The 19,284-nt window shown below is 28.0% G+C and overlaps 1 protein-coding gene across 5 annotated transcripts in view; it reads right to left on the bottom strand.

Moving 5' to 3' along the window:
* LOC111621182 overlaps positions 1–18,303 on the bottom strand; it is a 66,498-nt gene extending 48,195 nt beyond the window's left edge. For 3 of the 5 annotated variants that reach the window (XM_023363264.1, XM_023363280.1, XM_023363287.1), the window contains exons 1-2: positions 16,581–16,762; positions 16,482–16,504 (exon numbers count right to left, since the gene is read on the bottom strand). The gene's annotated coding sequence lies outside the window, so the exon portion shown is untranslated. Of the gene's footprint in view, positions 1–16,481; positions 16,763–18,011 lie in introns of those variants that run through there. The other 2 variants (XM_023363275.1, XM_023363271.1) reach the window with 2 other exon arrangements.
* Between the last annotated feature and the right edge of the window lie 981 nt (positions 18,304–19,284).

Raw genomic sequence — 19,284 nt, 5'->3', positions numbered from 1 at the left:
TACCCCGACTTACGCGAACCCGGAGTTACGCGATTTTCAAATCTCGTCGATTCATCTTTTGTTTGAGCGCCACGCAACTCTTGATTATTCACTCCCCCCACACTATTGTCCAGCTTACATGTTCGGACGTGTCGCGCGGAATTGACGCATAGCTACAATTTATTTTGTGAAATTTATTTCTGTTTGTTATATCTACGGAGATGTGAGAGACTCTATGTGGTGATTTCTTGTAACCGTGAACGAACCAAATGGCGAGATAAGATTAACGAGAACATTTATTAGCTTACATACATCCTACTTGGATTTTACACAAAGGCATCTCCAATCGTGAACAATTGACAAAAAAAGTATACATTTATCAGATAATAAACAAAGACTCATTTTGTAAACAATTTACCGTTTGTATATACAACTGACAAGATTACCTTTCAAATTATAAACAGACTCAATCCCAAGCGGTCTTTTGATCGTCGGACATACAAAAGAAATGAACAGATGGCGCCTAAATTAAGCGCGGTTTACAATAACGAATACGATTAATCTTAACACTCTACTATGTCATCCAAACGAAGTAGAACTGATTCTTCTGCATCAAAGAAGAAAAGAAAAACTTTATCTTTGGAATGTAAAGTTAACATTATTAAAGACTTCGATACAAAAATGAAAATTTGTGAATTGGCAAAGAAGTTTGATCTACCGGAATCGAGTCAGAACAACTATAAAAGGTAAAGAAAAAATTCTCGAAGCTGTAAAAAATGCTCAATCTTTAAATTCAAGCATCATTCGTAAACGTCACGGTATTATCGCTGAGATGGAAACAATGTTAAAGTTATGGTGTGATAATCAAGTTAATGTGAAAAATTGTATAATAATATAATTTGTTATAAGTATGTATTATCTAAGATTTTATTAAACATTTTTTTCTAAATTATTGTTTTCTTTAGTCTCCGGTCCCAATTAAAAATAATTTGTATGTATTTATATGCAAAATTATACCCCGACTTACGTGAATTCGACTTATGCGGTTATCGCTTGGTCCCACCTATTGCGTAAGTCTGGGGTATGACTGTATAATGAAATTAAATGTATTACCGTCGGCCATGTTTTTATATTTTTTATTTTACTTAAAGTTTTGCTTGTTCAATATGTCTATTTGCAATGAACAATAGTTTTACTGAAACGTAACATGTTCGATACTCGTTTAATTCTTTAGTACTTTTTAGTACTAAAACAAGTATTAAACAAGTATCGAACTTGTTACGTTTTAGTAACTTTAGATCTGGCAAAACTAGATATTTGTTGAGTTCGCCCCATTACTACCAATTTTTAATTGACTTTGATGCATGAATGGCAGCATTATCCTATTGGAATTGCCAATTTTCTCTCCCAATAAGTGATCCAAAAGTTATTAAATTTTCATACAACAGTTCTTGATACAATGGAAACGGGGGCTTAAAACTGAAAACAAAAGCCGTAGTCTCTAAGTCCAAAAAAATGAATTGCCTCGCTTTGATTTAGAGAAAATTGATGTAGATACACCGTAAATATATATATAACAAACTTATTTCATTAGTAAAAGTGCTTAGTTGCAAAATAATTCATTTTTATTGTTTGGGCTACAAACAGTTCAAATCCACTACTTTGGGAGCACAACTATGTTACTTTTTAACCTTCAGATCTGACAACGCTGCTTCTGACCTGGTTTAGCACAATCTCTCAGACATGCTTTTCTTTTGTGGTTTATGAGTAATATGATGTTGTGTGCTTCTTTTTGATTTGGATTTCAGAGATGATTCACCAGCCTGCAAACTATGAATGAAATAACATCATTTTTTGAGAGACTTGCAGGTCTTGAACAGCAAGCAGAGAAACCCACCTTACCTGTATAGGTGGCTGGAGAACATAAGTGCTATAGAGAATTATTATATATATATTATTTTGGAGAGAATTAAGGAAAAAATATGATTTTAAATTTCTCCTAATGACACAACTTACTCAGGACTGCATAGAAAACTTATTCTCTATTGTTTTCCTTAGAAGTGGTAACAATTACATCCAACTCTTTTTTTACACAGTATGTTCCTCAAAACATAAAGCAAAAAACAGATATGTTTCCTATAGTAAAATGGGAGATACATTCAAAGTTATTAAAAAAACTATGTAAGATGAAATAAATAACTATATTTCGTTCAAAAAAACCATGTAAAAAAGTGACAAGAAATTTTCTTCCAGTATAGACCTGTTTTGTCAGTATTGAAAATCTGGTCAAGAATATAGCCACCCTCTCTTATTATTTTGGCTAGTTTTTCTAGAAACATCTTGGCAACATTTTCATTTGCAGATGCAATTTCTCCTTTAATTTTTTCATACATTTTTTTTAAGAATCCTGTCAGCCATCCTTTTCCAGCAAAAAAATTTTTTTTTACCTTAAGTTGCTTAAAGACTTGTTGATGGTTCTGATTCCCATAGTTTTGTTTTTTGAAATTTGCAGTGCCTTCTGCTTTATAATATTTCCATCCACAAGTATCTTCTTTTGCACCAAATTCTCAATCTGAAGCACTAAAAAAATTTTCAATTTTTTTTAGATTGGAACCCAAATATAAGGAAGTATAGATGCCAAAGCTGGAAACTCATGTGTTATGTATTTTTGCATTACAATAAAATTAATAAGAAAATAAGCATATTTCAGCAATATAATAAAATTGCAAACAAGTGCTTAAAAGTTGTTACAAATTATAATAAGTGAGTGCAAAAAAGAAAAGAAAGAGGAAACTGTACTAACAATAAATAAAATAGAATTAATTGAAGTCAGTTTTTTAAGATTGAGAAAGGGAGAGAAATCACAATTAGATGCTAACAACATCCAAACTCTAAGGTGTAAACATTGTGTTCATTTATTATTGAAAGTTTTGCCTAAGCTGTGATAATTGTTCTAGAAACCTAAGAGATTAGTTTCATGTTCCAAAATTAAAATCAGTTTATGACATTATACTACCATTTTTTTTTGTTTGAGGCCCGTTCATTAACAATTGTTTCAATTGAGGCCCTTCAATGTTAAATTATTTTATTAAATATTGAACTTATTTATTTATACATAAAATCTTTACAATATATGGATATAAGATATAACATTGAAAAACTTGTATGGTTGTAAAACTTTATACATTTCTAATTAAGATGTATTTCCAAAAGAAGAGAAAGGGGCAAGTGTATCTGCATCTTTAACAATTAGACATTCTCCAGTCTGCTTGAATATTTCCATTCATTCTGTTCATTTTTAATGTTTTATCCTCTTACTCCTTTTATTCTTATTTATTTTGTCTTTTCTTATTCTTAATATGTATTAATTATTATTCTTTAATACTTTGTTCATTTTATTTAAATTTGCTTGTTATGTTCAAGTACAGTAAGACCCCACTTAACACTAATTCAATATAATGTGGTCTGCTCGAAGCCTAAAAAAAAACCTCAAAATTTACGCTGATTTAAATTATCATGGCATTTCATTGATTCGTATATAATACGATTATTTTTGAACACAAACCAATCAGCAAAAGGTGGCAAAAAGGTGTACTTTCTTTAAATCAGCAGTTCTTAACCTGGAGTGTGAGAGAAATTTCAAAAAGTATATAGTAAGTATGACCGTGTTCTCCATAAACCATGGTATCCAGCAACACAGCACCCCCACTTCTTCATTCTCTATCGTCTCACTTCTACACTCTCTACTCTACCGTCTCTCAGCACATAGCACTTGTCATCAGTCGTCAGCACATGCAGTTAATGTAGTCACATTGTCATGTGCAGTACAGAAACTAGTTGAGACGTGTTCGCATACCTTAGATAATGCCATACATTCCATCCCAAAATACCTATTAAATTTCTGTAAATCAATTAATTTCCATCTACATTTGATTTGCTGATTCACACGTAGCACCATCTATTGGTGTTACATGAAGAAAACCCTGAAAACTCCATGTGACCAGCCCATTGGCCATGCCCAAACCCACAACTGACTACTGGTGGAAATTTCAATGAGCAATTATTTATTGTGACATCACCACAATGCTGAGCTGCAATTTTAATCATATTTTTAATTTATTTAATTTAAATATGCTCTCCATCTCAAATTACTAGTAGTGTCTTGCCCCTGTACATCATACTTTTCCTTTAACAATAGAGTCATGCTGGTCATCTATTAACTGCTTTCAGAGGAAAAGATTTGAATTGAAATAACGTAACTTCTGGTTTGCATTGGAAGTTCATATATAGTTACTTGGGGCCTCCTGCCCTTAATCTTTCCATATCTGGTCTCGGATTTCATCTAACTAACTCCATTTTCAAGATTCAGGAAAGACAGGCAGGTGGATGAACAACAGTGGGAATTTTTAGGTATAAACTTTTTTCAAATTGCAGCCCAACAGATTATTAGGAGATTATTGAAGAAATGAAAAATACCAGAGTTGTGTCACTAAATGTGATCCTAGTATATATGATATTTTTTGAAAGAGAATTTGATCATAGTAAACTTATGAATCTTTTTTATTAAATATATTTATTTACATATATATATATAATGTAAATAAATATATTTAATAAATAAAAGATAGTATTTTTGAGCAGATCATATTAATAAAAGGTAAAATTCTAAAATTTTACCTTATTATAATACATAATTTTAAATATTATTTATTTAGAAACTATAAAAACTTACCCTTAAATAAATAATCTTTATAATAAAAAACTTTTAATATATATTTAAAATGCATTGAATTGAAGCAATCAGATGCAAAAGACAAAATGAAAATTGCATCAGTGTTTCATGGTTATTGATAATCAGATATGATTAATAAAACAAAATTAATAATTCAATATCAGCTCTGACACACATTTTGTTTGTATTTACTAGTAACTTGCATTAATATATTTCTATTATAAACTAGAACATGTGTAAAAAGTATAATGTAAATATGCTTTTTGGGTAATTATTCTTAAGCATACAACTAACCTTAAAATTGAATGATATGACAAAATGAAAGTAATGATTATCTATTATTATTATTAAACTTTCATTTTTGAAAACAGATGCAACTGAAAGAGGAGAAATTGTCCTTTTTCTCATCTTTCAAATGATATAAATAGATAATATTTTAGTTTTTCAGTTTATATCAATGGAATTCCTGCTAAAGTTCAAGTATCTAATTTTCTATTATATCACTGAATAAATTATTGTTATTCATGATAATCAAATCATTAAAATAAAAAAATCTAACAATATCATAAAGTACTCAGCAAATCACTATACGTATAACTAACACCTTATCCTTGCCGAGAAATATAATTTATTTCAAACAAACGTTCTCAACCTGAAATGGCCTGTGAATCAGGCTGAAAACGTTTGTTTGAAATAAATTATATTTCTCAGCAAGGATAAGGTGTTAGTTATATGTATAAAAAATCTAACATTGAAAAAAATGAATCAAACTTCTTCTCATTTTAAATATGACAAAATAAGTTATGAAAAGCAATATAAAAAATTGATCCAAAAATATCATATGATTGATCTTATTAACATTCACTGTTGTTATTGATAACAGCAATTTCATATATACTTATGAGAAAATTAAATTTTAATAAGTTTAGAGTCTAAAATTCATGTTAGGATTAAATGTTTTGAGATTTTTATCATCAATAATCATCTCAAAAAATATTTAATCCTAACATAAAGTTCAGAATTAACTCCCAAAACTTACTATGTTATTATATTTGGTAATTTAATTGAAAAAATCAAATATGTCTCAACAAAAAATTAAAGCAATCATTAAGAAAGTAAACTNAAATTTATAATTTTTATAATAATAATGACTATATGTAATAAAGTTTCTATAATAAAAGTTTATGTAATTTGTTATATTTCAGATGTACAAGAAAAAACTCAATCTTTACTTTAGCTATGGAAAAAAAAATATCTGGCTCATTTTACATTTACTCAATTTGCAAACATAATAACTAGCAAATGAAAAGTGTACTGAACTTTCTTAGTGCAAAGGTCACAATTGGTGCATTTAGTGATGAAGTATATATGTTATGGACAAAGTAATTAATACGGGCATTATGAATAATGACCAACAAAATCAAGCATTGTAATAAATTTCAATAATTTATCAAATTGACCAGTCATTATGAATACTGCTATCACCTAGTTGAGCAAAGTGATGATAATACTTTGAGGAGTTATCATCCAACATAGGCTAGCCAATCAGCACTCACATCTGAGTTATGCATGCGTATTACGTTTAGTACCAAATCTGGTGGCAGTTGTGACTGTTTGTGCTCCCAACAGACTCCTCCCAGAGAGGAGCCGTCAGCAGGCCGCAAATTGTTGATTCACTGTAGTTGTTGAACACACATATCAATAACTAGTGACATTAAACAATCGGCAGCCTGCCAGCGGCTCTCCGGTGCAGCGGTTAAGAGCACAAACAGTCGTGACCGCTGCCATGACTGTGTACATAATTAAACAGTAAAATTTTACCTAATATAGTTAATAGTACTTAGTTTTAAAAGATTGCATATTCTTTTTAAAATACTTTGAAATAATTCACAAAAAAATTAATATTTCTAAATGAAATAAGTGGAGTTTTTAAATCAAATTAAAATGTTGCACAAGATTAACTATTGGTTGCATAAATTTAAAATTCAGTACTAAATGCGATACACGCAACTCAGAGTGCCAATTGGCTAATGTATGTCAGATGATCACTCCTCAACATATTATCATCACTTTGCCCGACTAGGTGATAGCAGTATTCATAATGATCGGTCAATTTGATAAATTAATCAACATTTATCACACTGCACGTCCTTTTTGGTCATTATTCATAATGACCAGACATTATGAATAATGCCTGATTAATCACTTTGTCCATAACATATACACATGAAGGACATGAAAAAATAAAACACTACTCCAGTCCTCTCTGAAGCTCAAAAATTTAGGAATAAAATCAATAAATCACACAAGTTTTATTATTACTTGTCAGAAGATATTTTTATTTATATCATTTTTTTCATACAAAACACTAATTCTGGAAATACCTGTCCAGAATCCAGATCAAATAGATTTGCTATACCCATTTTCATATAACAGTATAAAACTGTTTAATTAAACACCAAATTTATTTCTGAAATCCCTTCCTCTTCAAAAAGGAAAAGTTTAATAGAATTATTCTGCTTCAATGACAACAGGAACTTCAATTAAATTGGCTTAAAAATTATTATATAATTATTTTAAAAAGTTAAATATGAAAATAACAATAGAAATACTGTTTAAAAATGGTATTAATTTGAATATCTCAGAAAAATAATAGTATGTTGTTTTTTATAGTATTTTAATTTAATACATCCAAAAAAAATTTGTATTTCTACAATTATTTAAATCAACACTAATCATTGGATTATTAACTAATAAAATCAGACTAAAAATATAAATAAAATCAGTAATTTACTCTTTCATGCTTCACAAATCCAATATCTTAATACTATTTCATCTGGATTATTTAAAATTAATTAAAGAACATGAAAAAACATATTTAAAACTAACATAAATAGTGTTAGCCAGGCTAAGTTCTTTCTCTTGTGTTTTAAAATATAATCCTATTTCTGAATGATATATCAGAATTGTGATAAAATGTAAAAAAATCTCAAAATCTACATTTATATGGAATGTGAAAAAGTTTTGAAGGGATATAAAATTTGTATTCTCATTTTCAAAAAAATTGTAATGATTCAAAATGCATATAATGAATGTTTTTCACATATATTAACTATTCCTTTATTGTCATATTATATATTTTTTTATTATTATATAAGTTGACCATTTTAATTGTTTTTTCTTATTGCTATTTCAATATTTTAAAATTTTGGCCTCTTTGTGCTCTCTGAGCAGTAAGGGGCCTAAAACCACAAATAAAAAAATATATATATTTTAAAATTCATTAAAAAAAACAAATCTATTTTTTAAAATACTGTGCCAGTCTTTATTTGAAAGCTACTCCATCATTCTTAACTGTTCATATATTTTAAACAAGTCCTGTAAACAAGATACAAAGGTGCCTTTTCATTATCTCTCTATACAAAAACAAATATAATATGCATACTATACTCTTTAATGTCATATAATATTTTAATGTTATTCTTGTTTATATTTTTATAAAAAGCTGTATCTTTTTATTTATTTTAAATTTATTCCTTTTTTGTAATGTTCAAATGTTTAATTTTGTTTGTTTATGACAAATGCAATTCTATTTATATGTGTGCACTGATAAACTTGAAAATTATCAAAAGCATTAGGTGAGATTCTTTTCTTGCTTTTTCACTTTAAAATTTATTAATAATTGATCATTAAATGATTCTAATTTCTTTAATAAATAAAACAGAATTCTGTCTAAAATTGACTTTCACCTAAAATTTAATATTTTTTAAAATAAATAATACATAAGGTAGGGGCAAAAAGTAACTGGCTAAGCATCATAGCTATGAAATGGCAAATGCAACACCAGCATCCTCATTATAGAATCAGCTATTATATAACACACACAGCTGGCAGTGAAGTTTGAATTCTTACATGTGTAGTGGTTTGAATAATGCAAATTGAAGTAGCTGCATGATGTAAGCATATAACATTCAACAACAAAAAGTTAAATGATTATGAGGAAAAGACCTATTGACATCCATAGAAGAATAAGGACAGTATACAGCAAACATTGTATGGGACAGATACAAGCAAAGACTTAGTGTGTGAGGTTTCAGAATAGACACCAAAACATTGAGAATGCACCAAAGTCTAAAAGGCTCTGTCCAGGCATCATAGGTGAAAAATTTGCCATCATGGATAAGTTGTACAAACTGATCAACACATTCTATTTTCTTTAGGTGTTACTAACATGAAGAAAATCCCACATGGCCAGCCCATTGGCAAAGCATACTGGTAGTTGAACCAAACACTGTATAAACCAATACATCAGTGTTTCTCAATGGGGGCGATATTGCCCCCATGTGGGCGGTTTTCCATGTTGAGGGGGCGATTTGTAACAATTTATATTTTGGGGGGCAAAAAACAATTTTCTGGACGATATAGTAAAACATTATATTAAGAATAATTAGATATTTGTTTAATTATTGTACGATATAATAAATAAAGTAACATTATACTAGTCAATAGTCTATTCAATGCAGTACGAATTTGGCATTAACCTTGGCCCTTGGCATCGGAATTTTGAAGTGAAGGGGTCGATACTATAACAGTTTTATTGAAGGGGGCAACGATTTGTTAGAGGTTGAGAAACACTGCAATACATGAAAACCATGAAGATGGTAGTGCTGCTGCTTTTCACTGCCAAGTAGGAGGCCTCCTACTTGGCAGTGAAAAGCAGCAGCACTACCATCTTCATGGTTTTCATGTATTGCAGTGTTTCTCAACCTCTAACAAATCGTTGCCCCCTTCAATAAAACTGTTATAGTATCGACCCCTTCACTTCAAAATTCCGATGCCAAGGGCCAAGGTTAATGCCAAATTCGTACTGCATTGAATAGACTATTGACTAGTATAATGTTACTTTATTTATTATATCGTACAATAATTAAACAAATATCTAATTATTCTTAATATAATGTTTTACTATATCGTCCAGAAAATTGTTTTTTGCCCCCCAAAATATAAATTGTTACAAATCGCCCCCTCAACATGGAAAACCGCCCACATGGGGGCAATATCGCCCCCATTGAGAAACACTGATGTATTGGTTTATACAGTGTTTGGTTCAACTACCAGTATGCTTTGCCAATGGGCTGGCCATGTGGGATTTTCTTCATGTTAGTAACACCTAAAGAAAATAGAATGTGTTGATCAGTTTGTACAACTTATCCATGATGGCAAATTTTTCACCTATGATGCCTGGACAGAGCCTTTTAGACTTTGGTGCATTCTCAATGTTTTGGTGTCTATTCTGAAACCTCACACACTAAGTCTTTGCTTGTATCTGTCCCATACAATGTTTGCTGTATACTGTCCTTATTCTTCTATGGATGTCAATAGGTCTTTTCCTCATAATCATTTAACTTTTTGTTGTTGAATGTTATATGCTTACATCATGCAGCTACTTCAATTTGCATTATTCAAACCACTACACATGTAAGAATTCAAACTTCACTGCCAGCTGTGTGTGTTATATAATAGCTGATTCTATAATGAGGATGCTGGTGTTGCATTTGCCATTTCATAGCTATGATGCTTAGCCAGTTACTTTTTGCCCCTACCTTATGTATTATTTATTTTAAAAAATATTAAATTTTAGGTGAAAGTCAATTTTAGACAGAATTCTGTTTTATTTATTAAAGAAATTAGAATCATTTAATGATCAATTATTAATAAATTTTAAAGTGAAAAAGCAAGAAAAGAATCTCACCTAATGCTTTTGATAATTTTCAAGTTTATCAGTGCACACATATAAATAGAATTGCATTTGTCATAAACAAACAAAATTAAACATTTGAACATTACAAAAAAGGAATAAATTTAAAATAAATAAAAAGATACAGCTTTTTATAAAAATATAAACAAGAATAACATTAAAATATTATATGACATTAAAGAGTATAGTATGCATATTATATTTGTTTTTGTATAGAGAGATAATGAAAAGGCACCTTTGTATCTTGTTTACAGGACTTGTTTAAAATATATGAACAGTTAAGAATGATGGAGTAGCTTTCAAATAAAGACTGGCACAGTATTTTAAAAAATAGATTTGTTTTTTTTAATGAATTTTAAAATATATATATTTTTTTATTTGTGGTTTTAGGCCCCTTACTGCTCAGAGAGCACAAAGAGGCCAAAATTTTAAAATATTGAAATAGCAATAAGAAAAAACAATTAAAATGGTCAACTTATATAATAATAAAAAAATATATAATATGACAATAAAGGAATAGTTAATATATGTGAAAAACATTCATTATATGCATTTTGAATCATTACAATTTTTTTGAAAATGAGAATACAAATTTTATATCCCTTCAAAACTTTTTCACATTCCATATAAATGTAGATTTTGAGATTTTTTTACATTTTATCACAATTCTGATATATCATTCAGAAATAGGATTATATTTTAAAACACAAGAGAAAGAACTTAGCCTGGCTAACACTATTTATGTTAGTTTTAAATATGTTTTTTCATGTTCTTTAATTAATTTTAAATAATCCAGATGAAATAGTATTAAGATATTGGATTTGTGAAGCATGAAAGAGTAAATTACTGATTTTATTTATATTTTTAGTCTGATTTTATTAGTTAATAATCCAATGATTAGTGTTGATTTAAATAATTGTAGAAATACAAATTTTTTTTGGATGTATTAAATTAAAATACTATAAAAAACAACATACTATTATTTTTCTGAGATATTCAAATTAATACCATTTTTAAACAGTATTTCTATTGTTATTTTCATATTTAACTTTTTAAAATAATTATATAATAATTTTTAAGCCAATTTAATTGAAGTTCCTGTTGTCATTGAAGCAGAATAATTCTATTAAACTTTTCCTTTTTGAAGAGGAAGGGATTTCAGAAATAAATTTGGTGTTTAATTAAACAGTTTTATACTGTTATATGAAAATGGGTATAGCAAATCTATTTGATCTGGATTCTGGACAGGTATTTCCAGAATTAGTGTTTTGTATGAAAAAAATGATATAAATAAAAATATCTTCTGACAAGTAATAATAAAACTTGTGTGATTTATTGATTTTATTCCTAAATTTTTGAGCTTCAGAGAGGACTGGAGTAGTGTTTTATTTTTTCATGTCCTTCATGTGTATATGTTATGGACAAAGTGATTAATCAGGCATTATTCATAATGTCTGGTCATTATGAATAATGACCAAAAAGGACGTGCAGTGTGATAAATGTTGATTAATTTATCAAATTGACCGATCATTATGAATACTGCTATCACCTAGTCGGGCAAAGTGATGATAATATGTTGAGGAGTGATCATCTGACATACATTAGCCAATTGGCACTCTGAGTTGCGTGTATCGCATTTAGTACTGAATTTTAAATTTATGCAACCAATAGTTAATCTTGTGCAACATTTTAATTTGATTTAAAAACTCCACTTATTTCATTTAGAAATATTAATTTTTTTGTGAATTATTTCAAAGTATTTTAAAAAGAATATGCAATCTTTTAAAACTAAGTACTATTAACTATATTAGGTAAAATTTTACTGTTTAATTATGTACACAGTCATGGCAGCGGTCACGACTGTTTGTGCTCTTAACCGCTGCACCGGAGAGCCGCTGGCAGGCTGCCGATTGTTTAATGTCACTAGTTATTGATATGTGTGTTCAACAACTACAGTGAATCAACAATTTGCGGCCTGCTGACGGCTCCTCTCTGGGAGGAGTCTGTTGGGAGCACAAACAGTCACAACTGCCACCAGATTTGGTACTAAACGTAATACGCATGCATAACTCAGATGTGAGTGCTGATTGGCTAGCCTATGTTGGATGATAACTCCTCAAAGTATTATCATCACTTTGCTCAACTAGGTGATAGCAGTATTCATAATGACTGGTCAATTTGATAAATTATTGAAATTTATTACAATGCTTGATTTTGTTGGTCATTATTCATAATGCCCGTATTAATTACTTTGTCCATAACATATATACTTCATCACTAAATGCACCAATTGTGACCTTTGCACTAAGAAAGTTCAGTACACTTTTCATTTGCTAGTTATTATGTTTGCAAATTGAGTAAATGTAAAATGAGCCAGATATTTTTTTTTCCATAGCTAAAGTAAAGATTGAGTTTTTTCTTGTACATCTGAAATATAACAAATTACATAAACTTTTATTATAGAAACTTTATTACATATAGTCATTATTATTATAAAAATTATAAATTTATATATGCTGTAATAGAAATTTGTTTATTTAAATATTCATTGAATATTTACTGCTATATTTAGTAATATTTTACTTCTTGATTATGATAGTTGCAGGTGTTTAATATCTGTTTGACTTTTATAGATAAATTTTAAACTATTATAATATATACAGTCGACCCCCATAACACTGTTGATAATTCCATTTTATATGAATTCCATGTTGTTTGAGTCACTTAGATTATACAAATATGTGAGCTGTTCACAGCCCGGCACACGTATTTGTAAAATCTAAGTGACTCGTACAACATGGAATTCATATAAAACAGAAAAATCAACAGTGTTATAGGGGGGGTCGACTGTAGTTTATTATTATTTACATAATAGATTTACTTGAATTTTTAAAATATTTAAATTTTATAAATTAAAAAAAAATATTATGAAATTTTTATAAACTGAAAAAAATTATATTTTTGATGGATAAGTCCATGAATAATATACTGTATTAGCTCACAGGCAAATAGACTTTTTCTTAGAGACTAGTGCTGAAGTGTATAGTTTTAATTCTCTTTAAGTATTTGACAGAAACTTAGTTGTAGCATAGTGTTTTTAGAATACTGTAGTGTATTAAATCCTTACATCATAAAGCCAAATAATTGCCAAATTATATCAGGCTATATTACTACTAATAATAATAATTAAATGCTAAGTAATTTGGCATTAGAGGCAAGCATTAGGTGCCATCTCTTGCTAAATTTAATAATTATAATTAAATTAATATTTTAATAATTTAAAGTTTCTGGAAGAAAATAGTAATAATATAGCATGATATAATTTGGAAATCATTTGGCTTTAATATATAAATATTGGATTTGGATATTTATATTCTTATGTAATTTTTGGAATATAATCCATGACTTATGTGTTGTTTTTACAATGAAAAAAAGATTGCAGCTTAGGTGTGGAAAGTTTCACATCATTTAAGAATCACTTTGCAGTTGGCAGCAGCATCTGAACTAGTGGTGTTCAATACTATCAAATAATTGATTATCAATACAATATTTTCTAATATTGAAATCAGAAAAAAGAATACTGGCTAATATTGACATTCAGTATCACTGATATTAGGAATTATTGAAATTTACAAGTTTAATGACCTAATGCTATTGAACTTTGAAATTGTCATTGCAACCATCATGATATTACTGATATACAAGACAAATAAAATATGCAATTATCATTAAACCAGCAAAAATTTGATTTAAACTAATTGTTAAACAAATGGAAATATTTAAAGCATTTTGGAGTAGGACAGCAATTAAGTTTAAAGAAGTGGACTCATTAGTGGCTGTGTGGCGGGTATATTTTGATGTGCTATAGATCTTGGTCAGGTTTCGTTTTTATATTTCATATAAATTTAGTATTTTTTAAAAAATTGGGAGCCAGTTTGAAGTCGAATTTAACCTTCTTAAATGCAACATTGAACATGTGTATATTTCCACAACATGCAACTTCTTAAAAATCTTTGGAATTTGCATTCTTTGGACAAACATTCCATTACTTTGAAATCTGAGGATGACTGTTGAAAATAGATGAAAATGTTTGTTTAATGATTAGTTAAGTTGAATTTTTCCTGGTTTGATGGTAATTGCATATTTTAAATTGTCAATGAAATACATCTAGTATTTAAAGTGTGGTTTTAATGTCAATGAATTTCATTTGTTGCAAGTAATATTTTTAAATGATAATTGTAACTATTGTTTTTAATTAAGCATTTGTATTTTTAACATTGAGTATTTATCAGCAACTAAAATTTAGTGTGGCTTATCAGTCGATTAGTTTACAATAACAACCTATTTTTACTCCCTGCTATTTATACCTAGGTGCAGTTTATACTCTAAAAACTATTGTAATTAAAAATGAAGAAAGGTTAACTTACTATATTTATTATTAATTTTAAAAATGAATTGAAAAATCCAGATTTATATTTGTGTTTATCAATATAATTTACCCACAAGTTTATTAATGCTTGAGTCAAATCTAGTTTGCTGAAAAAGTCTATTGTATCAGTAGTTAAATAGTTAAATTGTAAAGTAATCTATGAATAAAAAATATAACTTTCTTTAGTTTTAAATAAAATGTGCTAATAAGATTTAGAAAATCACTTATAAGACGGTCAAATTTACAAAGAATTCTATTGATGGAAGGATGCCTTTCAAATCCACAATACTTGTGTTCCATTGCAATTAACTTCTTTCTGGAAGATCTAAAAGATGGTTGCATACTATTGATATTGTGGTCATTAGGTCAGATAAATCAAATGCCATTATCTTATAAATGCGATTGACCCATAGATAAGCCATCCTAGATTACATTAAAAACCAAATGTATGTATGCTGAATTTATTTACTGTTGGTATGCTTTTCAAGATTATTTGTGTNTATCACAATTCATATCAGTCACTCAATAATTATGTAAATACTTGTAACAATTACATAAATTAAGAATTAAAACTAATACAAAGTGAAGTTTATAATTTCTAACTTAAAAAAGTGGACAATCATCTTAAAATTTTGTTTAAAAAAAATTAAGAAATATATCAGTAATTATATATTTAAATAACTTCAAATTTGATTTTTCTCTTACGTATGACACGTAAATAAATACAAAACCATTTAGAAAAACCAAACTTTAAAAATCATTAGCGCCGCAGTCTGATAAAAATTTTATTGGATTGAGATTTGTTTCAATTAAATCCCAATATTAAACAATTTAATGGCAGATTTCCATTAACGCAAAACATTTACTAACGATGCTTTTTATATAAACATTACGCCATCAAATTTTTGTACTTTTCGTTAACTTTTGATTTTTAAAATACGTTTCGATAATAACACCATTATTTTTTCATTTTTAAAGTAACGTTATATAAATTAATGACGTAACTTTTACATAACATTTGATTCAATTTTTATACTTTCGTTAATTTTAGACTTTCAAAAAATACTTTCGAGTACAAGGAAACTAACCGACCGGAAATTTAACGAAGAACTCTACAATTTTATAAACACTTCGGAATAAACGTTAAGAGATATAAATCTCACTTTAAACAAACCGCTCCATTTTCTCTTTTTCCTTGTATTTTTTCAAATTTGTAAAAAAAGTACACGAAGAATATATCTAAGCAACTTAAAAATAAGATTTTTTTCAGCGATTCTTCTTGATTTTATATATTATATAACCGAATAAATATAAAATGCCACAAAAACAAACAATTTGTCTTTGATCATCTTTAAAGATATAAAGAAAGTTAGACAGAAGCTACTTTAAACTCATTTATTAGTGTGTGTATGTGTATGTAAACCTATACAGTGTATACAAATTACTTAAACTTTACATCTACCAAAAGTTATGTTCAATTAATTAAATACTTTTGTTTACATTAAAACCTTCGCGTATAAACGTTAAAAAAAATTACGTATTAATTTTTATTAAGGTAAAATAACGTATACAAAGAATAATACCTTTTTATTTTAAGTACCTTGACCTTGTTGGATGCAAAAAAAAAGAAATAAATAAATAAATAAATAAAAAGGCAAAATCCGGATCGAACTTAAGCCTACCAGGAAATTAGATTCATGTGATCAAAATTTGATGGTTACGATATAATTGCATTTTGACTTTCGTATTTATCACTGTTAACTATTAATTTCAATGCGATAATCGGCCGTGCAACAAGTGATCGTTACTATTCTCGAAATTCATACATTTCTCTATATCTCTCGCACATATACTTCGTAATATCCATCACTCCTATGCATTTCAAATTGCAATATACATGCATATATGTGCGTGTAAAAATGCCAGATATAAGCTCTGCTGTATTTACAGTATGTTAAAATGCCTGAAATATTCATTATGCATGTTAATAGCATCAGTAATATACATTAAAATTTGTACATTGAAATGCATGAGCAAATCCTACTAATGTTTATTATGTCACACTTTATAGGTGGAATAAAATAAACATGACGATGTGACAATAGGTGATAAGGAATTTGAAAATTATGGCATCACAAAGCATGTATTAAAATAATATTTCATGTAGGAACACAGTCAATTCAATTACATATTCAATTAAATTTTATAACTTTCTATGCTATCTAATCATAATCATTATTGAATTTATTTCTATATATACAATTGTTTACAAGATGTTTGAGGATGACTTAATTAGCTTAGTTTCCCTTGTTCTATAGTTATGTCACTGGTCTAAAGTAGTCATGTATTTTTGCTTGTAGCCTTGTACAAATAATAAGAAATGAGTAAAGGTTCTTATTAACTAATTATAGATTTAGTGATGAAGCTGATAGTTAAGTTTCACTCCCAACTGATACAAACACTACTAAACTTAGTTTCAGTGAAGCTACTTGTAGAACTTATCTATGATCAATTGCTGTTTTGGCTTGTTTTGACATTTCATGTTTTGTTGATATAAGGGCATTTCAACATGTTTTTATAGAAGGAAATGATTTGTGGTATATTTACAATAAAGAATTTTTTCAAATGTCTAGGATCCAAACTCCTGTACATACTTTCTTAGCAATTCAGCATTAGATTTTGCTGTTTTACCCATATTGTTCATTAAAGTGAACTTGATATAACAATCTTTTCTGCACACTCATTTGCATAAGTTTTGATTATTTGATTCACAATAAATTATCTGTTATATTTAATTAAACATTATATTTACACAATTTTTTGAAAGATTTAAATTTAACATTTTTAAATTAATAAATATAATAATTGAATTAATTGGACTAAAATTATTGTGAAGAATTTTCAGAATTTAAAAATGAGATATTTTTACATCAATTCAAAACATGTTTAAAAGAATTGAGNTGTATACAAATTACTTAAACTTTACATCTACCAAAAGTTATGTTCAATTAATTAAATACTTTTGTTTACATTAAAACCTTCGCGTATAAACGTTAAAAAAAATTACGTATTAATTTTTATTAAGGTAAAATAACGTATACAAAGAATAATACCTTTTTATTTTAAGTACCTTGACCTTGTTGGATGCAAAAAAAAAGAAATAAATAAATAAATAAATAAAAAGGCAAAATCCGGATCGAACTTAAGCCTACCAGGAAATTAGATTCATGTGATCAAAATTTGATGGTTACGATATAATTGCATTTTGACTTTCGTATTTATCACTGTTAACTATTAATTTCAATGCGATAATCGGCCGTGCAACAAGTGATCGTTACTATTCTCGAAATTCATACATTTCTCTATATCTCTCGCACATATACTTCGTAATATCCATCACTCCGATTAGTTACGAATTTTGACAATAGAGGCGCTGATAATAATTGAATCTATTGGACTAAAATTATTGTGAAGAATTTTCAGAATTTAAAAATGAGATATTTTTACATCAATTCAAAACATGTTTAAAAGAATTGAGCTAGACAGTTCAGATTTAAAACATTTAAATGTTGTGTGCTCATCTGTAATTGGATCACAAAGTGAAATTTTTCCACTTATTGTACTGTACATACACAAAAAAGATTGTTTGCACAAATAGCAGAAATAGATTATAGATCATTTGAAAAATTAGCACTTGTAATCAAACAAACAAACTATGAAGTTTATAAAGCATTTATTTAATCCCAAAAATGGTCAAATCTAAAAATATGCATTCTTGGACAACCTTAAATTTCATCCACTTATACCCAAATTGTTTTCATATAGAGGTTTGATCATCATAGAATTAAAAAAAAAAAAAACCATGAATGTGCATACAAATCAAGTTCTTAATAATTAATAACTAAGAAATTCTTATAACCTACACNATAAAGAATTTTTTCAAATGTCTAGGATCCAAACTCCTGTACATACTTTCTTAGCAATTCAGCATTAGATTTTGCTGTTTTACCCATATTGTTCATTAAAGTGAACTTGATATAACAATCTTTTCTGCACACTCATTTGCATAAGTTTTGATTATTTGATTCACAATAAATTATCTGTTATATTTAATTAAACATTATATTTACACAATTTTTTGAAAGATTTAAATTTAACATTTTTAAATTAATAAATATAATAATTGAATTAATTGGACTAAAATTATTGTGAAGAATTTTCAGAATTTAAAAATGAGATATTTTTACATCAATTCAAAACATGTTTAAAAGAATTGAGCTAGACAGTTCAGATTTAAAACATTTAAATGTTGTGTGCTCATCTGTAATTGGATCACAAAGTGAAATTTTTCCACTTATTGTACTGTACATACACAAAAAAGATTGT

This window comes from Centruroides sculpturatus, unplaced genomic scaffold, assembly GCF_000671375.1.
Source record: "Centruroides sculpturatus isolate CEXI.00-Female unplaced genomic scaffold, Cexi_2.0 scaffold45, whole genome shotgun sequence".
Lineage (NCBI taxonomy): Eukaryota > Metazoa > Arthropoda > Arachnida > Scorpiones > Buthidae > Centruroides > Centruroides sculpturatus.
Note: the sequence above shows the minus strand (reverse complement) of the source record. Positions and strands in the feature narration are given on the sequence as shown.